The sequence below is a fragment of the Indicator indicator genome, chromosome 4, assembly GCF_027791375.1.
Source record: "Indicator indicator isolate 239-I01 chromosome 4, UM_Iind_1.1, whole genome shotgun sequence".
Taxonomy (NCBI): Eukaryota; Metazoa; Chordata; class Aves; order Piciformes; family Indicatoridae; genus Indicator; species Indicator indicator.
The window spans coordinates 2774838-2801363 of NC_072013.1; the positions used below are offsets into that span (position 1 = coordinate 2774838).

The 26526-nt window shown below is 40.5% G+C and overlaps 1 protein-coding gene across 1 annotated transcript in view; it reads left to right on the forward strand.

Annotated features, from left to right (window-relative positions):
* Positions 1-26526, forward strand: part of STON2 (stonin 2) — a 50846-nt gene that overhangs the window by 14633 nt on the left and 9687 nt on the right. The window lies entirely within an intron of this gene.

Sequence of the window (26526 nt, forward strand, 5' to 3'; positions counted from 1 at the left end):
AGTTCTCTGGTGACATGAAAAGGACAGCTCACGTCAGCAACACTGACAGGGCCAGAGGGAGCAGAGTAGCTCTGAGTGTATGTTCAGACTGATCTGGTAGATCTGTGCGTATTTTGAAAAGATGGGGTATATGCCATACTGTCATTAACTGCACATCTCCGATAATAGTTAAAATAATCTACAACTAATAACATACAACTGTCTGCACAATTCTGTTTCTATACAAAGAAAACATATCTATCACAGGCAGCTGTCAAGCTTTAGGCCATTTTCCATTTGCTTTTTAAAAGTATGTTCAAAGTTAAAAATCAATCCCCTTTTTCTGAACATCTGTGTGGTTGTATAATGGTGAGTGTGGTGCTGAGATACATGTCCTTTTACAAGAAATGTATGGTAAGAAGAGTGTCGTTTTTGAATGAAGTGAAATAAATTCATGTTCTTGTATAAGCACCAAGAATATTCTTGATTCTCTTCACCAAAACATAAAGCCTGGTCCTTCTCCTGAGTAGTTCACAGAAATGTTCATTTAGTGCAAAACCCACAAGGTTTTCTATGTGGTTGTGCTTGCTATGTTCTACCTCCACTAAGCATGCATTTTTGTGCTTTATGGTAGGCACAAGTCTTTGGGAGCAATCAGGTCGGAAAGGGAGCACATGCCAGTGTGCAGAGGCACATGACCCGTCTGGCAGAGCAGACACCTGAAGGGTGTTTGTGTTCTTGACACGCCAGCCAGCAGACCAGCTTCACTGCTTTGCCACACTTTAAGGGCAGCACAACACCATCCCCAGCACAGTGAGCTGGCTCTGGAATTGGAACACGAGGTTTGCCCAGGATGCTTCACTGCACCTCCTCTGCAGCAGACCCTTTGCCGGGGAGCCAGAATTAGGATCTGAGTGGGAAAGCTTGCACAAAAGAAGTAAGGGGGCTTTACTGGAGCCTTTTATTTCATGCAGCCATCACTCCTCCTTCCCTGAAATGATTTGTTTGTTCAGGCTTGGTTGCCTCCAGCAACACATTATTACTGTGAACTATGGTGTATCCTGGGAGACCTGCAGGATTCCCTGCAAACCTTTTGAATTCTTCATGTCTGAGGAGGGAGAGACACAAAGGCATTTTCACTCTGACGCAGTTGCACGTACATTGTTCCCCTTCTTTGAGTGTTGCTGTGCCTCTTCAGCAAACTGGACTCCACAGTCTTCATCTTGCTTCTTCATCTCAGTCAGTAGAATATGTTTTTTGTGGTAAAGCTGCCAAACTGCGCTTCTTTAAAGGCTGTGTTTGAAACCATGCTTAGCTGAGATGATTTCAGCAGAGCGGTTCGCTTGTTATCTCTGTACACACAGGTCAGTCCTTGCTGATGGCAGACTTCAGGCTTTCAGGGTAAGTCTGGCCTTAAGGTAAACACAGATTCTGTCATTCATGAGCAGCCTTCTTTTTTGTTGAGCATGGCTACAAAAGCAGTGAAGACACAGTGGCATGGATTTGCAACATGCATGTGTACTCAGAGCTCTGCTAAGACCATACATCTCTGCTAAAATCTGTGCCACTGACGATTGTTTCCATACAAACAAGTGTTAGGAGAGCCTCCTCATGGTGTGGTCAAACTCTGCAGTTAGACTTTTCATCTCTACTCAGTTTGAAATTACAGGACTGAGGATTATTTTCCTCAGAAATTTGCTCTTGCTCCTTTGGTTGTTTTGTGTCCCAGGCTTGCAGGGACCAGCCTGTGTCACGGCATAATTAAAACATCATGAAAAGCATTTGATTTCTTAATTAGTCATGTATGTGTCCAGAGATGGACAATGTCAGGTGAACCCATCTTCCATAAAGGTCAGGGCAGGTTAGCTGAGAAAAGTCAGAGCTCCAGTAGTTAAGGCATCAACACCTGATGGCATCTCAATAACAGAGCAGTCAGAGGCAAAGCAAGTGAATGTTTACATAAAAGTGATGCTTATGATAGTGGGGAGCTATTAGGAGGGCAAGGGAGTTAAGGAAATAGGTGTCTTAAATGTGGTTTGCTTCCACCAGGAGGTTCAGTTAGCAAGACATTTTGATGCCGGGGAGTCATGCAGTCTTTTCCATGTGCTCACATTCAGGCTGTGTGTATTTTGCAGGACTTTCATAGGGAAAGAGGCTGGGTCCAGCTGCTTTCTAGAGGCTAAAATGAAAATCTGTGGGCACGCTCATGGCTGTGCTCCCTGCCCTGCAAGACTGCTCTGTACCTGAGCAGAGGTGGCTGCTGCCTGCAGCTGGGGATTCAACTCTGCCTTCTGTCCCCCTGCCAAGCTTCTCCCAGCCTGGCAGGGAGCTGGAGCACTGCTGGAGGAGAAAGGGTTAGCTGTACTCTCCTTAGATTGACAGTACAGCTGTGTACACAGAACAAAACCTGAAGAACCCAAACTTGAGCTAATGGAGCTAACAGGTGTAAATGGAGAAGGGTTTTGCCTGAGCCATTAGCTCCTTGTCTGCTGGATAAAAGGAAAAGCAGGTCAGTAGGAATCAACACAGGTTGTGTTCAGGCTTCTCCTCCCAGACCTAGAAATCCATCTCAGGTGTCTCTAGATTTCTTTTTCCAGTGAAGAAGTGAGGAGGAATGAAGTATGAGGCTGGATGGCTAGGCTATACTTTTCTGGATTTGAATTCTTTCTTACTATGTTAAGAAGTGAACAGCTTTACTCCATGTACTCCAGCCTGTCCCCTGCTTTACAGAAAAGCTTAACGGTGGTTCCTGAGCCTCCTGGTTGCCAGTAATTTCTGGAAATGAAACCAGCAAAGGTTTCCTGTTGAAAGGCAGCTCTGTTTCAGGTACAATAGTTGTAAATTATACTGCTTCCTTACACGATCTTTCAGTTTTAAGGAGAAAAGACTATTTTTCACTTCCTGATCTTTGTAGGCTTCTGCGAAGACTTTTTAGTCTTTCTCAGAGGTGAATGTTATTTCACAATACAAAGTTTATATTTCAGTTAGTGAAGTCCATGCAGTGCTCTGGGATAATTTTGGTTGAAAAGTGACATATTCTGTGTAGATAAGATTGTATGTGAGGATATTCTTTTCCTGAAGAATTGCCAGCCTTATGCATTTTCTGGGCAGCCCAACAGCCTGTCTATTGTACAAACTATACTGAAACATGACCTAAATAAATCCAAGTAAAACTTCTACCTGTGTGGACATCGTCCAAATTTCTAGTGTTGTTCAGGATTCCTTTTGCTATATTACATGACTTTTATATACCTATGATGCAGAGAGACTGCAGAGAGAAAACTTTGCCTTCAGTTGCTGATATCTTTAAAATCCATCACCTAGCTCTAAAACTGATTTTTCACCAACCAGATCTCTTTTTCTGCCTCAGAATTTTCTCTATCACTATCTGTTTTCCTCTTCTGGGTGTATGTTACTTCTGTTCCTTTCCAATTTAAAATTAATGTTTTAAAAGTGTGATTTAGGTGGCTTCAAATTTTTCTTAGTGAATGAACCTGCTGCATCTTGCCTTCTGACAGTGAGAGTAAAATGGGTAAAGGGACTGTCACTTGCCTTTACTTGGTAGAAGACTCCTTTGCATGCAGAAGAATTTCTTCATATTCTGCCCGACAACTTAAATTGCTGTTTGGTGACTGGGCAATTACAGTAGCATTGTTGCAAAGTAACGAAATAATGGTACTTGCTGAGAAAATGCATACCAAATGCAGTAGCCAATGCTATACTGTAGTGCCCTGCAGTGTCATGTAAGTTTCATCCATGTTGATAATTTTTGCACTTTACAGGAACCTGAATCTGCAAAATTTTTCTAACCATTTTCTCTTTCTGTATTGTGCTCTAGGACTTGACTGTTACATTTTTTAAAAGTATGTCATCTTTTAAAATTCAATTTTCTGGATGAAACTGTTATGGTTTTCATTTTTCAAAATTCATTAACTCATTCTTCCACCCCCTCAAAAAAATCTTTGTTATCTATCCTTTTAACATTGTGACTCTAGTTCTGCTTCAATTTGCATAAATTGGGAAAATGCCATTCAAGACAGTGAAGAAGTTTTGGAGGCATAGATGACTATGCTTAGTAGTGTAATCACCTACAGTGCCCTGTGCAACATGCCAGAGAGCCACAGAATACAGGCAAATTTGCTAGAGTCCCACCAAAACTATAGTACAATAAAAAAGTGAAGGCGTAGAGTAAGTTCTTGAGCCATTTTTTATATAATTGCATAGCAATCATTGTGAGGTAAATATTCCTTAGTAGTTTTCCCCAAATTTAAGAATCTAGCACCATCTATATTCCTGTATTTTTTTGTTTTAAAAGCCTTCCATTTGGAAAATCAAAGCTCTCATTGGAAAATGCTGTATTCTTTATTTTTTTGCAATGTGTTTTACAAAGTTAGTTTCCACATTGGCTATATGCAACCAAAAGGGAAGATGCTTATGAAGAGGAAAATCCCATAGTGAAAATACAGAAATATTTAAGGTCTGCAAGCTGTATGCTGAATCTGCCTGCATAGTTCATTTTAAAGTGTCAAGTTAATACCTGTATACAATGGTGAACAAATGGTGAAAACAAAAAATTCTGTTGAAAAATAGCTGCTAGAATCACTAAGGCGATGAACTATGGCCACAGCATGTTCCTTGCTGTCTCACTGTCCTCTTTGTGAGTGGCAGGACTGCTGGTCATTTCTTTTTTTCCATCTCTATAAGGATAAAGTAATTTTTAATCGATGTGATGAAGTAAGATGATGGGAACAGTGAAGATCCTCCAACATAATTTTCTGCTCTGTGGTTTCTCCTGCAGAAGTTTGAATACAAAGGCTGCCTTTATCAGCAGCATGATTATTTTCCTCAGCTTCTCATATTTTATAATTTGGCTAGAGCATCAAATGGAGCAGAGATTAAAAATTAGCACCCTTTGTATCCTATTGAAAGCAGAACAGCCCCACCTCCTTAAGCACTGCAAAGGTCTTTGCTAATAAGGCTGACTGGAAAAGTCTTCATTAAGCTTCATGTTGTTAGTCTGGAGAATTTATTTGGCCCCATCATCCATTCAGACCATGATCTGGACAAACCAACCGTGATGCCTCAGATGTGAAGAGATTTTGTTTGGCTTCTCACATTCTTAACACAATTAGTAGCTCTGCAGCTTGTCTGCTTGGGCAAGGTAGGGTCACACTGTCCCTTGGTGTAACTACTACTCTCAAGCTAAGTACTTGGAGCATCCCTCAAGTGTTTCCATAGCATGTGATATTTAGCCACATAACTCCCAATCCCGTGGAAATGAGTGGCAGATGAGGATAAAGCTGGTTACACCCAGTTGTCATAGTCATAGTCTGAGCTGGCAACTTGCTAGAAAATGTAATGAGCCAAAATTTCCTCTGAATTTGCCTTAAAAAATAAAAATAAAACAAACAAAACAACCAAACTTGGTTATGCAATATATCAGTCATTGCGATGACCAAGGCATTTCTCCACTTCCAAACACTGTGATCCAGATGTTCGTCACCTCTTTTTTTTTTTTTTTTCTTTCCCAACCAGGAGGCATTTATGATAGATGTGACTTCTGTGTATCAATGCAGGACTGCACATGAGTCTTTGATTAAAAATCACCTTCCACTTGAAGATAAAGTTATTACAAATAATAGCAAATAAAGCAGAGAGCTTTTTGTAATAGTCATTAAAGCCTTAAGAGTTGTTTCACAAATATGTAATTCCTTGAGCATGTTGCAATTTGCCTTGCTCCAGAAGAATGAAAAGCCTGAGTATTAAATTGTTTCTTCATCATAAATCCTGATGATGATGCATTTACTTTGGCACTGGTTTTGCTGCTTCTTCAAATTAGATCTCTGTTCCAGTTGGTGTGACTGCACTGGAGGGAGTGGTATGATTTCTGCTCATTACAGTCAGGAGTTAAGATTTCAGGTTTCTTCCCTCAGGCACTGGTTGAAGCCTTTGCCTTTTCTTTGCCTTAAAGTCACAAGGCAGTGGAAGCATGAAGCAGGTAAGCCAGGGTGCTTTTTTCTGTGTGTCTATGCAAGTAATGATATATTTATATGTGTGTGTGTGTGTATGAATACCTCCTCTTATGTGGGACATCAAACAAAAATCTAAGTCGCATTTTTTGTTGGAAGAAGTGGGCAAGCATCAGACAAACCCAGCTGAGGAGCTGTTGAATCAGATCTTAACTGTGCTACAAATAATATTCTTATCCCAACCCTGGCTTTCCAGACCACCTTGGTTCTTCTTTACACATGCAGATTCAAGTCTCCTGAGCCTGCAGGACAGATTCCTTTGCAGCACCAGGGGCACCATTTCCTGTCAGGTGGCATCCAACCAGTGCAAGGAAAATTACATTCTCAGACTCTTCAGAATAAGCCTCATCTTTGAGTGGGACAAAGATCCTGCCTGCAACTTGGAGTTGAAGGAAGACTTGGTTATGTGTGATTGGAAATGTGTCCAAAGGGATCCGTTTCTAACCACAGCAAGGTTGGCATAGATTTGAGAGGCAGGCATGGTCAGGACATCCTTAGGGCTGAAGGAGGCTTCTCTTGAGAGTTTCCAGCATGAGAACTGGACCAGCTGGATAGCGGTTTGTAGCATGTGAACTTCTCTTACACACTCTTGTTCTCACAGACCTTGAAGGCTTACTGACAAAACACTGCTTCAACCATGTGCAAACATGTAACAAGCAGAAACCCATCTGAACCATGCCTCCTAGAGCTCCCAGATATTAGTGGGTTTGGCTTTTTGTATTTTCAATCATGAGAAGCCATATTTAGCCCTTAGTGCCCAGGTTGAGCCATGTGTTTCATATCTGAGGATTTTATGGCTTTCAGTTAATCTTTCTTTCCCATGTATCTTGATGCCTTTCATTCCTTGTGTGTTTGTTTGGGTTTTTTTCTTTGCATATATATATATTTGCATATATATTTTTTTTTCTTTGCATATATCCTGGCCTAACAATCTTGTCCCGCTTCAGAAACACATCCGGGTCACTAAACTTTAATTTTGCCATCTCCTCCTTCCCAGAAAAGGATTGTGGGATGGTTTCTGTTCAGAAATAACTGGTTGCATGACAAATCATAAACACAACCTAAACATGGCTCATAGGCAATTGTGTTCAGCTGAGTTGGATAGGCGGAGCTTAGTTCCTTTTCTCTCAACTTCTGTAGGATGAACACAGGCCAGCAGGGGCAAGATAGTGCTTAAAAGCAAATTCTTATCTGTTATCTGTGCTTCCAGTGCCTGAGGAAACAGAGTTGAAACAGACTTTCACACAGGTTTCATATTTTGTAAGGATGAATACGAACAAAGTCTGGTGAGGTGTGATGAAAAATAGACCTTGTTGTGGGTAGCTGGGAGAGCTTAGTGACTATTCAGCAGTTTGTTCTGCAGTGGAGATCCCTTAGGCTGTCAAACAGGTCCCAGGAGTAAAAAAGGCTCCACTTGTTAGCTGTCTACAACAATATCTGCCAGAGAAGTGTCAAATATTGAAAGGACAATCATGGAAGGGGTGAACCAGACACCTGATATTGATCAGCTGTTTTTAGCTTTTCTTCAGGGGTTGTTGGAAAAATTCTGTGGCCTTACTGATTTTGTCAGGTTGGACCCAAACTGGCAATATCAGGGCAGGTAGGGTCCTTCTCTAGCATAAAGGGCATGAAGCTCAAGTTGAGCTCTTGTGTAAACAAGAATAGAATTGAGCCTAGGTTTCCTACAGCCAAGCAGAATGTCTGAGTTGACAGCCTAACAGGCATTTTGGAGTGAGTTTATCCTTCTGATTTTTCAACAGAAAAATAGTCCTTGGGGTGTTCACCTTAGAGATAACAGTACTTTAATGCATGTGTGTTTTAGAAAACAGATTTTCTATAAATCCAATTCTACTCCTAATTCGAGTTAATCACTTTGCACATTTTAAAAGTTGGATTTCTTATTAATTGAGGGACTAATACCATGTGAGGGGGAAAAACTGCTTCCTGAGAAATTAGTTTGCTTCAGTATGTCCATGACATCCCAGCACCCCATGCAGTGCTTTGTCATGGTGGCCAGATTAGTTATAGACTTTAATTGGGAACAAGAAACAAAAGAGGGAGTCTAGGGGAAGATGACTTCATCGCCCTGCTCATCTTACATTGCTGTTTTACACAAAAAGATCAAGGCAGCACACAGAACAGCAGACAAAGTTACCTACATAAAGGTTTCCCTTGGCTGAAGAGAGAAAGGATAATATGAGAAAAGGATCATTGTTCATCTGGAAAAGTCACAAGAACAGGTCTTAGTTTTCATCTTTTCCAGCAAGCATGATTAAGCCCCACACCTTTAAAAGTGTTGTTCAAGCAGTTAGCCCTTGGGCTAATTTCTCCATCTCGTTCTGCCTTAGCCTCAACTTGCTACAAGCCTTGGAATTTTTAGCCTTCATGAAACAAAATGCTTTTTCTTACACTGATAGAGAAAGTCCGACCTGCTATATGAAGCTGTTACAAGAAGGTGCAGGAGAGAAGTGAGCAGAGTTGGCATTGTATAAGGGATAGCTTCATGGCTGGCAGACGCAGTGGTATTAGAAAACAAATGTTCCAGGTCTGCAATTAATTATCTAATTTCAGATTAGTAGTTTAGGCTCCAATTTACAAAGACCTAGGTGGAGAGGCTCACACAAAGAGGGGACAGTGTGTGGCCACTCTTAATTTGTTTTTTATTGAGAAGAGGCATCTAACCACTGATTCTAACTCCTTGCCTGCAAACACAAATGTACCCCATTAGTAAGGCAGTCACATTGCTTCTCCTGGCTGGCAGGCAGCAGCTTTCCTGCATGCAGTTCTGCATCTTTCCCACCTGAAAGACTTCTGTACAACACACTTGTCCCTACAGTGTCCAATCTTGTACTCATACACTCCCTCAGTCCTTTCTTCATTGTTTCATTTGCACTCACCGTTAGACTGAACCCCAAAAGTTGTATAGTATGGTTAAAATCATTTCTATACCAATTTATTTTAATGGTTAAATGTCAAATCAATAATGTATTTCTAAGCAAGAGACCTGGCATGATTTCCAGATTATCCAGATAACCTTACCTTCAACAATCTGTTTGTTTTCCTTAGTGTGTCAAAACTCCAAATATATTTTGTTTGTCCATAGTAACCAGTAAGGGGAAATGAGAAGAGCCTGAGTAACCCTAAAACTGTCAACAGAGTGGAAGGATGCTGGCTGTCCCTCAGAGGCACTGACAGATTGTCCCTGTGGTTTTCTGTCCTACATCCGAACTCCTTGGAGCAGGGGTGAAGGCAAGGACAGAGATGATGTTAGCTAAAATGGGACATCTGGGAAGACATAGAGGTGTATTTGGTAGGTGGAGCACTCTAGCACTCTGTTGGTGGACCTGGTTGTTCAATGTGTTATTAGGTTTCCTTCTTTCATTTGGCTTTTTTGGGAATAACTGGCAAGAACTTCCTCGATCATGAAGTCTAATCCCTTGCTATCACAAATCATATCCTGTTATCGCTGTCATAAATTTGTCTTGTTTGGTCTTTAAAAATAGGATTTTTGTGCCCTTCATTTTGCTTCTGTAAGACAGCACTAGAATATAGCATACTTCCAATGATCATAAACTGCTGTATAATTTCTGACCTTTAGTCTGAAGGATACATAGGAAAATATTTCCAAGGAGGTGCAAAAGTAGAATTGAAAATGCCAACCTGACTGACTTTACAAATGTGGTGAGCACTTTGCATTTAAAAGTTGTATCTGTGGTTACCCAATCTGGAGTAAATCCAGTCCAGTTCATTTGAGGGGACAAAAGCAAATCACAGTCCTAAAACCAGCTGGTGTCTGAAGAGTTAACTGGACACGGTGATTCAGCAGCTGACACAGATCAGCCTGCTGCCTTTTTTGCAAGGTGATCAGTTGGAATGTTTTGAGGTATGCTTTGGTTCACTTTTGCCCTTGAAAGGTAACTTTTATACTAAAGAGGATAAAACAAAACTTAAGCTTTTTGTTTGGCAGGGGTTAACAAGAAGTTTCGTACCCATCCCGCCTGCTGCTCCTAGCCTTTCAGTCCCTCTCCCACCTCCTGCTTTTCTGGGTGTGCCAGATCTGAACGTAACCTGGCCATTTTTCATCTCTCCGCCCTGCCCACCCGGCGGCGAGGGGCGGGCTGGCCGCCGGGGAGCGGCGGCTCCTGCCCCGGCAGGCTGGGCAACGAACCTCCCGCGCTGCTCCCCGGGCACTGCCAACTCGACCCACACGCCAGCGGCTGACACCGCAGACCTGAAGTCATCTGAGCCCTGGGTAAGTGCAGCAAGGAGAGAATTCATTCATCGGAGCGGTCTCGACTTAGTTTTTTACATCGGCGGGAGGAGGAGCGTATAAACTTCATTTAGAAGAAAGGTGCTGTAGCAGCAGAGGCCGGTAGGTGGGTGGGCAGATGAAAGGGTGGCTGATGGATGAACTACACAGTGAGAAGACTGAAAAAAACATCTCAACCCACAAAATCCAAGGGAACTTCTAACATCGCTGTCTTGGGAAAGTTTTATTTACAGAAGAGTTCGATGTGAACGCTTGTAGATTGAGGTAGAGGGTCGACTTTTGGTCCTCTGGGAACAAGTGATTAAAAAGCTGTACACATACAACTACAATCAGCACGTGATGCCCTCCTGTGCCTTATCCATAGTGCCTACTGCACTGGTACAAACACACTGTGTTGTAAAGCTGAGGAGGATGTGGAGGAGGAAGGCAGTTTAGTTCATGAACTTTTGTGGGAGGTTATTTCTTTTCTGATCAGACGGAGGAAAAGTAGGCCTGTTTCCTTGTTGATAAAAGCTTCTCTGTGGTATAAAAAAAAAAGATAAACTGAAACATACAAAAAGAGATATATTAATTTTCCTCAGATACTGCTGAAGGGATAATGGAAATCTCTGTCTGTGCCTGCTGAGGTGTTCAAGAAAAGGAAGATTTGGACGCAGGTTTTTCTGTGAGATTAACAGCTCTGAGCTGCTCTGTATAGAATTTCAGTGGGTGAGTGAGCAATTCAGATTGGTCAAGCGCTGCATTGTTAGAGGACTTCAGTGTTTTGGTATTTGTTGAAAACACAAGAAATGGATTGCTCTCGGGTATGCAGGAATAAGCAGCAGGATTTACATGTAAGAGTATATTTGGAACTGAGTTCTAAAGTGCAAAATTCAGCTGTTGTGATCCATAAGAAAGCATAATGTGATGCATCTCTTTTTTCTCTTTCCTTCCTTTGTGTTATTTTTAAGCAGCACTTAGTACTGCAGAATCATTGTGTAGGAGCATGTATGTCTGAGCACTTTGAGATCATGCTGTGTGAGGACATCATCACAGATACTGCTATATTTGGCCTTCTGACTATTGACCTGACTTTCTTTGTGACTTTTAGTTTACATTCCTCACAGCCAATTCTAAAGCGTTCAATACAACATCAACCCTTCATATCCTTCTAGTTACATTCATGGTATTCTGAGATAGATTAATTCCCCTATTTCTAAATTCATCACGTAACAGGGAAGTGAGATGGAGCTGCTATATTTTCTCCCATGCAGATTAAAAGGTCACAAAGCTTTAAAATGGTCATGTAGCTGGAACACCCCTGTATCACAAACCATAGCACATCCCTGACTTAGTTCCTGTGAGAACTAGAATACTCTTACCTGCCTAAAGCACTCTCATGATGTGGGACTTCACAGAGTTTTTGGCCAATCAGTTCAGTAGTTAATTGTTGTTGCTATTAAAACTTCACATGATTTCTAATCTTAATTTCTCCATGTTGCTTTCCAGCTATCACATATCACTTAAGTCACAGCAATTTTTCTTTCATGCTATTCTGTGTAGGTGTTCAGTTCAGACTGATTATGTCTGAATCTCCTACACAGCATCTTAAATAGTTTTTTTTTCTTTTGATATGCAGTAGGGTTTTTAGTCCTTTATAGTTGTTATGCATATTTTCTGAACATTACTTAGTTTTTCTACATCCCTGAATTGTGGACAAAAGATCAGGTCATAGTGGTCCACCAGGATCCAAGCCATGCTACATAGCACAAGTGAAATGATTTCCCTTCTGCTTCATGTCTATTTCTTCCAAAATCCTAGTATTATTTTAGTTCTTTTAGCTTCAGGATTGCACCAGAGGTGACAATCATCCAAATCTTTTCCAGAATCACTGCTCAGAAGCAGTGCTCTCTGTCCCATAACATTGCCCTGTTTCCCCCTGACCATCCTTACCTGAATGAAATCCATGCGCATCCCTAAGTACATACTATTGAACACACATTTACAGATGACAGGAGATGAGATGTAAAAAATTAAAGTGGCTCCTACTGGCTCAGTGTAACAAGAGAAATTCCCTTTCGTCTCTTTAGCAAAGTTGCTTCCTGCAGAATACAGGAGTTCTGCTTTACATCCCTTTTAACTGCTCTGTTGTACAGAGTTCAGGCAGCCTAACCAGCCAAGGAGTATCTTCACTGCATAGTGAAATCTGCTTGGCAGATGGCCATCCATGGGCAGACCTGGCGATCCCCTTTCCAGGTGGTCCCTTCTAGGAAATGAATGAAGTAATGTAGATTAAAAGAATCAACCTGAACTTTAAGCTGAACGCCAGAGCTTTACTGAAGCTGGAAGCTGTTCAGTAGAACTTAGCTTATTGTCTGTTTTGCAGCTGCCTTGGCATGAACAGGTTCCAACCGGGACCAATAGAGAGTCATTGAAATGTTGTCAGGAATGCTGATCTAGGAGACTTTCTGTCATGACCTGAAGTTCAGATACTCTCATGAGAGCTCCTGTTCTCAAGAGATTTTCAATCTTCTTTGCAGGCCAAAAAGGTGATGAAGAAACACTTAGGCTTTGGTGTACTTACATGAACGTGGTTTAGAAACTGTTGAAGCAGACAGCTGCTGCAGGCAGCATCCTCCAACTGAATCAAAAGTAAGGCTGCTTTTGGCTGAAAAGGGAACTGCTTTGTCTACTGGACATTGTTCGATCCTCTGACCTGAGCATTATAGTGAATAAGAAGGGAAATGAGGACAGCAATTGATTAGTTTTGGTTGTTTTTTTTTGTTTTGTTTTGTTTTTTTTTTCATCAAGGGTCATAAAAAAATATCCTACCTATCATAAAAGTAGTGAAGCAGAAATTTTCAGTTTGGTCAGTGAGTCTTAGATGTGGACTGCATAAATCTGCATATTCTAGAGCCTCATGCACATACAAAGACTCAGTGGTGAAAGCCAAAAGTTAAAGTATACAGAATTCTAGTAACTGCCCTCCTATTAAATTGTACATTGAATTAACAGAGCGTAATGCTACTAGTGCTATCTGTATTTATTCTCTGTGCTCAGAAAGCATTTTCCACCTGGATTTAATGACTTGCTAAAGGTTCACACTATTCAGGAGAAAGATAAAATATGCAGGATTAGTTCTTGCTGTATCTTAAAAGTTGAAAAACCACCACAAAGTATCCCTGAACAGTCAGAGCTTCCTGGAAAATGGCTACAACCAAGGCCATTCCATATTTTCTCCAGTCTTTCTGATAGACACAGAGGGATGTCGTTTCCAGGCATGCTATGTTTTTACCATGCTTAGTGCTTGTAATTTTGATCTATTTCAAATTCTGTAATTAGCAGCCAGGCTTTGTCTGTACAAGCAAATACTCCAGAAGAACAACGCCTTTCATGAAGGCCAACCTGCACACACGTGCACCAATAGCGCACTTCAAATCTGCTGTTCTGGCTGCCTTCCCCAGTTCAAGGAGACACTCTTTATCCCCAGCCTAGCAATCCTGTCTCCTTCCCTTGCTGGCAGAGGGCAGGCAGGGGTTAACATTTCTTCCTATTCATTAATGCCTACACTAGCCCGTGGCCAGGCGGTGGGGCAGCCCCCATGGTGGGGGCAGCTCCCAGCCCCGACGTCCTGCCAGTTCACCCCGCTGCTATAGCAACAGATTGGGAATGCCTCTGTCTCGGCCATCCCTGCCTCCATTCAGAAATGTCTGCTTTGCAGACGGCTTTATTGTCTGCCGGACGGTTGTCTTTCCATCAGCTTCCAGCGAAGCAGCCTCTTCCCGAAGACAAAAGCCCTGGCACAAAGGAGAGACTAAACCAGGCTAAAAGTTTAAATCGGGGAGAGGGGAATCTCTTAATTTACGTTTTCACTTCAGGGAAGAGAGGAGAAAAATCATTCCATCCTCTCCTAAATGACAGTTCATGAAGGAGGAGAGGGGGCATAATTAGGTTTTGCTGGGATTCAGTAATTGCTTCCTGATGCTTCATGAAACTATTTACAAGGAGACTGGGTCACCCACAGGACTGTGTGGCACAGTTTTTAGCCCAGCATAGTCAGGCTACTGCCATCTTACAACTGCTCAGATCCTATAATAAAGAGTTGGGTTTCAATTTGCTTTATGGATAAACCAATTTTCATATCCAAAATCATCAGTATGCTTGACCCCAAGGAACAGTTTTGTTCAGATCCTGCTCAGAGAGCTCAAGCACAGATTTTGCCACGTGTCAAGCAGATACATCTTGTTTTCTGGGGTTGCCCCATTATGTTGTGGTACATAGAGGATGAGCCAGTTTAGGAGGAATGATACTGCTGAGTTAGTAAATAAAAGATTTAATCTTCCAAGCTGTTAACATTTCTAGAACATTAAAATTCTGATTAAAATAAACACACTCCCTTCCAGTACAATCTGTTTCCTTGTCCCAAGAAGAAACACGCTTTCACTAAGCCAGAGGGAGGGCAGAATTCTCATTTATGACTTCAAGTGCTCATATGCACGTTCCCTAACAAATCCTACAAGAAATTCCATTTCACGTGAAGTGTTAGAATTCCAAGCTTTCCATAAGGTGTTATGTCTTTGTCCACATGACTGGCCTTTTTGTTTCCCCCATTTGACCTTGACATGACCTAGATGAGTGGTAGGAACCTGTGAACTGGGGAGATACAGTACAAGATCAGATTACATCATACTCATAAGCCCCTTTAACAATTTCTAGACTTGTTAACATAGTAGATGCCCACCAATGGCACATTTTCATCTGATGTCTGGTTCTGACCAGTGCTTTATCCACTGTACCAAATAAGCCAGTGGGCAAAAAAAAAAAAAAATCTCCCCTTCCCCTCATATTTCATTAGTATATTGAAAAAAAATCCTGCAACATTATCTCATGAAGAAAAACATCTTTTTTCCTAGGAAGTGATCACCTTATTTCTTGAAACATTAAAATACAATATTCATTAGTGAACTGAGGCAGTCATTCTTCTCTTCAGCAGTGGTGGTGTTTTTAGGTATCCTCAGTGCCTCTGTTTAATCAGATACTGCTGCAGGGTGCTTCACTTACCTGCTTGTCCCCTATTCATTTCTTGAATGTCTATTTGTAGGAATATGTATTTATAGGAATACATTAATTTTTTTTTTCATTTTTTGGTACCTTTCTTTTCAGACTCAATAAAGTCATCATATTACCTTCTTATCCCATGTTAGTTGTTCCTCTAATCCCTGTTGTTTCCTTTGGGCAGACCTCAGATTTTTCAGGGCTCCTCTGTAAAATCTCACATGGCCCTTCAGAAAGCTGTGCTTTGTTTACAGGGCACAGCAGCTGTGGGGGCCTCTGTTGTTTTCCTTCACATTGGTCACATTCTGTACACAGCTTTTGTCTCTCAGCTGCCACCAAACCAGCTATGCAGTTTGGTGATATAGACACTAAGGTTTCCTATCACATTGTCCCATCTTTTTTTTCCTTCCCTTTTTTTTTTTTTTTTTAAACCCCACTAATCTTGTCCTGTACCCTGAAGACCTGCTAGATCACATCCACATTTCGAGAATGCAGAAGTTTATTTCCATTTAGCTTTCTGTGCTGTTATTTCATACAGGGATTGCCCTGACGCGTATCAAATTCCTGTCCCATGCAGACCTGCCTGATTCCTCGTAGCTGCTATGTCAGGATAGAAATTTTCAGGATTCTTTGTTAATCACCCTTAAAGCTGACAACTTCTTCTCTCCTGCATGTGTATACACATATGTGGCAGGAGGCTCACTAACTGAGATGGCCAACCTTTGGGGTCTCTCGCAGGATTATTTTGATGTTTTTCACTCTCTATTTTACAAAGAAAGAGATGACTTGGCAAATCCACTAGCTGAATTCCTTCCCCTCTGTGCTCTCATGAAAAGAATGGGGGAGAAAGAGGACACACAGCTAAGACTAGGTGGTGATGGGGGAGATAAAGCTTAACAGTAAGAGAAGAAATCAGCATGGCTGAGAAGTTATGCAGGAGCAGCATAAGGGTATTTGGGCCCTGTATATCCCGTATTTTGCCCTCAGGCAGAATTGTAGCATGGAGGGAAGATGCCTGCTAGAGATGAGAAGATGGGAAGTTACAATTTGTGCAGAGGGGAAGGAAGTATGGGTTTCCTTTTCACTTCTCTCACAGAATGCTGTGATAACATCATGAGTTACCTCTTTCCACTCTTCACGTGTGGGTCTGTTTAGTCAAACTCACATTTAACAGTGAAGCCCCTGCCTTTTGGTTTGCTGTACTCACACCAGCATCAGCCAAGGGAGAGAGGAAGAAATGGCTTGTTGGATCATTTCTCTTTGGCCGCTTCTGGGGAGTGACCCTGAATAATCCCATGTACTGTGCACACACATGCAAAATAAAAGAACAAAACTCCAAATGACATAAGATAGGTAACAGACCAGTACTTGGTTCTGTTGATTTCCTGCAATTGTGAGTAGCTGCACAACAGCTGGGCTTTTATGGCGGGAGCCTGGGCTGAAGCAAAAGCTGTGCTGAGTTCCAGACCTGGAACAGATGAGTGTGCAAAGGGGAGAACAGCCTCGTCAATCAGAGCAAGATGTCATAAAACAAGCCATTCCCTCCTAACAGCCTCCCAGGCTGGTCAACAGCTGCCTTGAGGTTGGAGATGAGGTGCTGATAGCACCATGGGATGATAACAAGACTCTCAAACTGGGTCAGAGGCCTGTATAGCAGGAGTAGTTAACTAAAATGTGTTTACATGGGCATGCTGATGAGTTTTCTGTCTTACACAATCCTTGGGAGTCCTTTTGTTACATGAATTTGAAGTTGGCTGAAGTTGTTGGTAGTATGGTCATGCTAGTCAGACTGGCAGGGCAGGCACAAAGGCTTGTTGATACAGCTGTTCTTTTAGAAACACTCTCCAAGACAACTCCTCTCACATCACTATAGCTTTCCTAGAGGAGCAAAAAACTGAGTACAGTGTCACCATAAAGGAAACTGAGGTTAGGTTACCACCAGTGGGAATATTTCTTCTTACTGTGTCCTGTCTTCTTAAACTTACTCAGCGTATATCCAAAACACATCTTTAAATGCCTCAAGCAATGCACACCCTGACTCAACCCTGCAACCACTTTAGCAACAGCCTAATGAGGAGTTTGAAGACAAAGTTTATGTCCAGAATAAAATGGTGCCTTTATCTGACTGTAATGAGCATGTGTCAGTATCTGTTGCTGCAAGAGTTTGCTTTCCAAGGTCTCGGTAAATGGAAATTACAGATTTTCTCTCAGTATTTTTACTCTATGCAAAGCTTTTCTTGTGTGAGATCTCTGAGCAACCTACTTTTGTCATCCAATTTCTATCTGAGAAAATATGTAGGTTTTTCAGGTGCACAGTTAAAATAGCAGGTATGAATAGTCTTCACAGCCTTACAATCCCAAGGTGAGGAACAACTCAGTGCTCACCTTACAATTCTGGAAGAACTCCTGAATATTTTTCCATTTTATAAATGTTCTCCAATACACCTTACTACCTGATCTTGGTGTCTCAGGCCTTTCCTTGTCTCAGTCCTTGCTGTTTATCTGAAGCAAAATCAGGCATGAAATACTTCATCTATTTTAAAGATTTTAAATCACTTTTTCATATGATAGTTTCCATTGAGAGTTGGAGAGATACATTCTTTCTATCATTAGTTTTGCCCTCAATTAATATCAAGTCAGTCTTGACAGAGGGAACCATGCTATACTCTGTCTCTCTTTAGAAAAAAATATTTGTCATACTTAGATCTCAGGCAACAGTATTGCTGGCTAGCACTAGAGGCCTTTCTGGCTTGCTTTTTTCTGAAATTCTTCTTACTTGTAAATCGTGTGGACACTGCTCTATTTCTCATTGTATGGGAGGAACAAACAGTAAGAAGCAAATACCCATCATTTCTCCTTGCAGTTCACAGCCAGTCCTGGACTTAGGCATCCAGTCTTACCTATGCAGCAACATTTCTATTGGTTCTCATCCAGATGCACCTACTTGCAAGCAGCAAGTGCACCAGGAAATTCCTTGGCACACAGGAGTTAAGTTTTGCTCAGCCAAGGGCCACAGCTTCTATTGTCTTCGATTATTTTGTAACCTACAGGAGCTCCCTTGCTTTGTCCGTTTGTCCTGTATGGTCCCTGGAAAGCCCACAAACTGTCACATTGCTTGGCCTATTCATCAAATGCACTTGATGAAAACCATTAACACTTCCCATTACATGAGTATTTTTGCTTTTCTACATAGAGAGCAGAAATTGCTAGTTGAAGGCCACTTAGAAAATCCCATAGTTCAGATTATTACTTAAGCCTTTTGCAGCCCACTCCTGTGTCATATCCTCTGCATCATGCTCCTTCTCAAGTGCCTGTAATTATCATTATTTGTCGAGGGTGGGGGTGCTGCACCAGCAGGTGTATCCTCAGTAATATCTACATGGGCAAGGCATTACACATAGACCAGGCTATCTGTTCTGTTTTCTCATGCTGTTTCCATCCAGCCTCTTTCAGTCTTTATGTTATGTGACAAAAATTCCTCCAGGAATGAAAAAAAAAAAAGTAATAATTCACCTACACATGGCTTTGTTATAGCTCCTCTCACCTTTGCATTGAGCACTGTTAATTCATAAAACTTCACTGTAGTGTGGAGCTCCCATATGCTTTGAGTCAAGAAGAACTGGCCAGGCTGGCTACCCTCATGTAGTTACATGATATTTTCTGTACTTTAAACAGAAAATGTTTGCATAACAAGCTACAGAGGGGAAAAATACTAGCATAAGCTTCAGATAAAAGTGGAGCACTGTTAACTTCTGTTGTAAATATGTATCAGCTGTGTTGTCTGTCTTTACAGTTCATCAGGTAACTAAATTAATAAAATATGTAGCTGAAGTTGAAAGTTCCATGTACCCTTACATTAGAAATTGTGAAATGAGTCCTTAGATTTTTTTAAATAAGAGCAGGGGCATAATTTGTAAATCATTTTGGTATTGCTCAGGGTAAAGGTAGTGTATAAATATGAAATTACCTCTTGCCTGGATAACCTGAGATGTGCAAGCAAATCTGGCAGACAGGATGTGAGCTGCTGACTTGATATGATATAAAACTTGATCCTGGGAAATGCCTTGGGTGCAAGAATGAGGAAGTTAGTGCTACTATTTTTAAAAGTTGTGGGGAGCCAGAAGTGTTGGCAGTAGCACATTTTGAAGATGTAAAATAACAAATGTCTGTTCTTTCTCCTCCTCCCATCACTTTTTCTCTGTAATGTAGATGTTTGTGTCTTTGCCTATCAACATAAATTTTAATTTTGTACCTTTTTATGTCAGTCATCATGCAAAGCACATTCCTTCTTTTCCTGATATATTTTGTTCTACCTCTTTCTAAACAATGTGCAGAGATGGACATCAGTGTTTATTTCTGTACACAACAAATTCAGCACTGGGACAGGCTTAACCAATGTCCCTGCATACTGACATGTCTCTTTTTGCCACAGAAGCAGCACAAGACTGAGCAGATAGTTGGAGTGATACTGGCTTCAGTCATGCAGGAACTGCCCACCTAGGTATTAGAGATAAGCCAATTATTTTGCACTGACTACCGTAAGCTGTCATCAGCTGGTGTTACCATTTGTGGGCACTGCCAGTACAGTTTCTGAACTGATGGACTAGCAATAGCAAACTCAAAGCATTTCAGACATCTGATGACCACAATGGTCTCCTCCCTTCAATTTTCACACAACTATAGGAACATTTCTTACATGTAATCAGCACAGCCAAATCCCCATGCTTATGCAAGTACCACAGCTGCCTTTTGAATCCTTATCTTGATGCGTGAGACCATAGTGTGTTGCTTTGCAGTCAAAAGTTATGCTGCTTAACGGGACCCTAAATTCTGAGAGGGTCCAGTAGCTGACAGATTCTCACCTGCAGTCTGGCACTGCAAATGTCAGGCATGTTCCACATGGTACTATTTCAAGAATTGAAGACAAAATTTAAGAGGGCTGCAAACTTCTGTATTTTACTACCAGTTTATCATGTATTGCTTGTAAAATTGTGGCATAATGAAGCAGTGTATTGCCTGTGTATGAGAGATTTATGTAATTGCTCTTTGCAGAAGAGAGTTTATTCAGTGGATGCTAGTATCAGCTCCTCCAGGATAGAGTGAGATTGGTTTTGCATTTGTAGGATAGGCTATGGATTTTTTTTTCTGCTTGCTAAATATCATTAACTTTTTGGGACACCCTGGGCTAGCAGGAAAATTTTGCGGTTTTTTTTACTTTCTCTCAGAATATTTCTTCATGAGCTCCATGGTCTCGTCTCCGTGGTAGTTCCAATATTGAAGGATATGCTATATGCACTGCTGATCAAAATCAGAGAGGGAAACAGTCCTTTGTGGATAAAAGCTAAGTCCAAAGTACATTGAGAGGCAAACTGCCATCCTTTGTCTTCCCCGATGTACTTTAAAAGGAACTGCCTTTGAAAAATGCTGTGTGTGTGTCGTCTTGTTCTCCTTTTGGATGAAAGATGAAGCAGACCAACTCACTCTTCTCCAGAGAGCCTCTTATTCTTTTATTAATCCTTCTGCTAGAACAGGTTCAGCTTTGTGTTTCCCATCTCTGCTCTCGCCCTGCGCATACAAGCTTTGTCTAGTCTAGCCAAATGTAAATACTCCAATGGCAGTAATAATGACTAAGGTTTGGGTGTAGTAGTTTTTGTAACCTCTGGACTGAACACACCTTGCTGAGAACCAAGTTTGATGACATAGTAGCAAAACTATGCCAGTCGTGTCTATGCTGCATCTCCTGGGATGAAAACAAAGTTGCTTTGTAATGTAGGTATGCTTAGTTGCTAAGATGTTTACTTTACATTTGTTTAGTAAAAGTATGTTCTAAGGAAAACAGTTTTTACATGAGATCTGTTCACAACTTGGCTTAGATGATTCTTAATTATAAAACAATACTATTATATCACATAAATGGTGTGAATTCTTTAAGCAGGCATAGTCTTGTCTAAACCTGTTAAAAATCTTGAGACTTCTTCTAATTGTATCAGTCTTAATGTACCACCTTCTGGCCAGCTAATGGAAGCACAAGAACTGATCTTCAGGAAAAACATGTGCTTCCTGGATCTGTGACCCTCACATGGGTTTAAATCAAAAACCGTCTTCTTTTGTAATAGTTTTGGTACCTATTAAGTACCACTCTTTTACATCTAGTAGAAGAACTCCACTTTTTAAAAGTATGGTACAAGAACAAAATGTATTTCAATTTCTTTTTAAAGTAGTCTGCTGAATAAGAACCTGAAGAAAGGTGCATTTAAGTGATAAACAGTGCTTTTTTTTAAGTGCCTCCCTTCTAGCTGTCACTAGGAGAGTTTTATTCCCTTTTAAAGTTCCTTATTGCCTTTAGTTTATTACCACTTAATTCCTACATGATGTGAAGATCTAACAGTTTTTTCAAGACACAACCAACCTTGTTGTGAACTATGGCTAATTTGGAATTTACTGTTCAAATGATAAATTGGTATTAATTGGAGACCTGGGCATACTTGCAGTTACATTCCAAAGCTATAGATCTACCTTTGTTGCAATGGTTGGGTGATTTCTGGATAAGCTGTGTGTTTGTTCCTGACTGTAATTCTTTCTAAGAGTATTAGTACACTAAGTATTTACAGACTAAAACCTAAGCAATATATTTGGAAATCACTTTTTCTGTATATGGTTATCTGCAGCAGGAATCTAATTTACCGGTTTGTGCAGGGTGTGTGTTACAGATGCTTGGTTTAAAGACTAGACAGATACATTCTGGCTGCCCAGCCTACTGCATAGTACAGACTGCAGAACATATAAGAAACTTTTGCAAAACTGTGGTTACAGCCATAACCGAGATCTGAGTTAACTGTACAGGGCTTATGAGTTGCTGAAATACTGTTTCAGTTATTCCATACTACATCTGAAATGTTGATTTTTCATAAGCCAGTATTTCAACTAGTCAATAGACATTACAAAATAAAAATATTGAACATTTTTAAATTCAATCATACAGGAAATCTTCAAGCTGCAAACTAATTAAGTTATCTTGAATATGTTCTTTACTTGAGGAATAATGACAGGGCTCTGATTCTATTTCAGTCTTTGATTAATTAGTTTCTCTGTGAATAAAGATAAACAGGCACTCAAATAGCATAAATGGTTGCAATGAGAATTCCAGCTGCAACTACCATTGTTCTTGTGGGTAGTCAGATATCAGTTCCTTAATTATTAGTTAGGTCAGGCTCTGTTGTTGGGAAGATGTTCTATTCCCTCTACAAGCAGCAAGAGGAAGCATGAGTGAAGGAGACACAAAGCAAGTAATTCAGGGCAATGAAACAAGGTAAGCATGAATGCCAGAAATGAAGTAGTCCTGCCTTCCCATAAATGTGTATGTTTGTGTAGATACAGAATAAGAAGAAAATTACAACAAAAAAACTTCTAGGATCCTTTAAGACCGTGCATGGAGGACAGCCGTTTTCAACAGTTTTATTGCAGTATGAGAGCAACTGCAACCTAGCTGTGGGTGGCTGAGTCATAATTTGCTTGTATTTCGTCTTCAATTTAGTGTCTGCATGATGGCTTATATTTAAAATGAAATTTAGCAGTTCTCATAATGATTAGAGACTCATGGGGATAAAGTACTTGAATGTAGATTAAATTCATTGTGTTTCAAATGGAGCTGGAAGCTCTTGATATAACTTCTTTGTACCTTCAGTTTATTTAACTTCTTTTGGCTACTAAACTTATTTGGGCACTTCTGGTGCATTTTCAAGCGTTAACCAAGCAATAGACATCGTATTTAAGTTGTCATTAACCCACTGCTGGGAACAGACTATGTCGTACAACAGATTTGGGATAAAACTACATCAGGTTTAATCAGGCCACTGATTTACATGGCCTAAATTTAGATACATAAGTTCAAAAGGATGTAATGTTAGAATATGACAGTGGAATGAACTGGAAAGTTATCTAAGGATGATTCCATTCAACATGATCTGAGAAGCCTATCAAATGGGAGGAGAAGGAATAAAAAAGGGAAACGTAGAGATCAGGTCTGTGACTTCAGTCTTTCATCTTGCACATCTTTCTGCTGGTTACTTAATCAGTGATGATTTTGAAATGTCTCTTAGCTGTGCCCTAAAGTACAAAGCTAAAAACTTAACTTTTCTGTTAACACACTGGAGAACTAAGTTGCTGTTAACTTTTTGTATGTGATGTGTTCAACAGCAGGAGAAGAGGGTAAGGACTGTGTGAGCAGTCATCTCTTCCGCATGTCAGATCTTGCAGAGACACTCAAAATCTGCAGGAATGCTTACAAGTCCATGTTCCAGCCTGCCAGGTGTTGGTGGTCTAAAGTTTAAAGTAGAGCTATCTGAATTAAAGGTAAATTAAGATACTCAAGTAGCAGAATGTCACACAGTGAGGCTCTGAACTCCTGTCTCTCTCAAGAAAACAGACAAGTACTCAAATTTGAAAATCTAAGCTTTTGCTCAGACATATTTCTTACAGTCATTATCTGGATTTCTTTTTGAAAGGTGTATAACACACTCAAATTTTCTTCCTACTTCTGTGGCACAGTTTTGGTCATGAACAGTTTGCAGTATCAGTGTCCTTTAGCAGCTGGATGACTGCCTTTCCCCCAGGCACTTAATGTAGAAAAATGAGTGCAGAGATACATAGTTGTGTGGGCTGCTTGCTCCAGAGCTCACCTTGTGGTGTGAGTGGGAAAGGAAACAGAGCTACTGTCACCTTCACCTTGCTAAATCTGCTCTGTGTTTTGTAGCTGGCTGAAACAACCTGTTAGGTTGGAATCTGGCAAGGTCAGACAATTCAAAGATATTTTAATTTTTCAAAGTAAACACTTATCAAAGTCATTGGCTTAGGAAAGAAAGTCAGTGGGTCAAGAAGGAAAAAAACAAAGTGCTTTGTTTTGATCACTTCTTCCTTTTCTTAATGCAAAATTAGTCTTTCTCAGTCAGAAGTCACTCTGGGTTGAAGACTGTCCATACCCCATCAGCAAGCTATCACCTTGATTTATTTTGTAGGAAGGAAATTTCAAAACAGTTTAAAAAGCAAGAAGTTCATCTAGGGAATCGCTTTCTTAAAGTGTCCTCTCCCAGATCTACCAAGGTGCTGCCAAACTGAAGGACATTCACGTTTTAAACTTTTATCACCCGTGTTCAGGAGCTCATCAAAAGTCAAGAAGGGGAAAATATAAATTGTCTATGTCATATTCTAGCAATATCAATATTTTTCAGCATACTGTATTGGCTTTTGCAGCAGAGGTTCCAGCATTTCTCTTGGGATATGCACACTATTTCATCTAGTTCTCAGAACTTTCTTGGATGTTTAGCTGCTTTAGCATATTGCTATTTTTATCCTCCCTGCTATTAGTCATTCTCTTAGAGACAAAACTAAAACCCTGTTTTTTCTAGAACCACCTCTGTATTCTTCAAGTATTTCTAATCCCAACCCTACGGCTCTTTGCCAGCAGAAGAATGTATTTTTTTGTTTTAGTTTCAAAAAGAAGTATTATTTCACTTCCTAGCTTTTGCACTCCACAGATCAAATAAGAGGTTATTGAATTTTTTCCCTAGAAAATAAAATTAAACTAATTATTACAGATATGAAACTGTCTTCTCTTAATGCTTCTGTTGTATTTCTGAGCATCTGGAATGAAAAAGCAATTAATTTTAAAAAACTTGTTCCATTTAGAAAGAAATTTTTTAGGTCACTGTATGTTTTTCACACGGACTCTCAAGGAGGTCTTCTCATCTGCCTCCTAAACTTACCATAATTGTAAATACTTGATTTGTGGAATCGCATTTGGTTTCTGCAATTCAAAAGCAGAAAGAGGAAAATTATCATTGCAGGCAGGGAAGAGGTGGTCTGCTCTTAAGAAACCCTGAACTTATAAACACAGGACTTTTAGAAGTCCTAAAAGAAATGGGAGATGTTTTCCCAGAACTATCATAAGAGCAGAGACTCTTACCACATCTTTTCACTGCCTTTGGTTTGCTTCAAAGGACTTAGGACTTGCTGACCAGACTGGGAAGTGGTGGCAATTAAAATAATTACTTAAATCATTTGTTGTTGTTAACACTGTAAAATATGCTCAAATCACAGGCGTACAGCCATACTGAAGCACTACATTTTACACTCACTTTTCTGCTTGTACTGAAGAGCAATGACTTTTGTAAAACATGGGGGGTGTATATCTATCAGAAATAAAAGTCCCAAATGCTAGCACTGCTGTATCATATGTAGAGCAAACCTGTGGTGCAGCTAGAGAGCACAATTTCATGCTGGCTGCTCATTTTGAGGAGCACTCAGATTAATAAGCTCAGTGGGAAGAAAATGGGAAGGAAAGTCTTTAATTTCTGAACTCTGAGAATTTATGCTGCTTTTGGAAAACACCACATTACCACTGCAGCTATCTATTCCAGAAGGAGCTGGGGTTGAAATAGAAGATTATATGATGCTGGCTTCCAGCAAGTGCCTTGGCAGAGCCCGAGTCTAAGAAAACGGTAGCCAAAAGTGCTATGTCCTGACAGAGGACGAGGACAGCTTCCACCATACAAGTCAAAAATACGTCTTTCCTTATTCTAACATAAATCCTTAGATCACAACTTCTCTGACAGATTTTTCAGACATCTGGCACCTGGCAGACTCTTTTCCACTGGGTAAGCCAAAGACTCTCTTTGCTGAACACATCTTGGGCAAAAATGTCACCTAGGCACCCTTTATGGTGCTTTCACTATATCTCCATATGCTTTTGTGGTAACAGCAAATGTGTATACAAGTCTGTGGTGATAGAGTGAAGAAGTGCTCTTCCTCAATATTCATTCTCCCTTCTTACTGAATTCTCTAGAACACAAGGTGTGAGGACAGAGAGGGGGAAATGAGAATAAGAGCAAGAGGGAGCAAAAGAGGCAAATGACAAAAGGTAAGTGGAGAGAAGAAATGCAGCCTGAAAGTTTACAGGGGAATTTTTAAAAAATCACTACAACATGTGGGCTAAGGTTCCTTTTTTTTTAGGTCATTATGTTGGAATGAGAGAAATGCAGTCATTGTTGCCACTCCTTTTGTATTTCTTCCTGCATACCTTTTCTGTGTTCAGCTGTTTCTTCAGTAATCCTTGTTAGACTGTTCAGCCTTTTAGATGAGTCTTTCCACTGTCATTCTTGCCCAGCCTTTCCTGAGCATGCAAACTATTATGGTTTTCTTTTTGTGGAGAGAACTTCA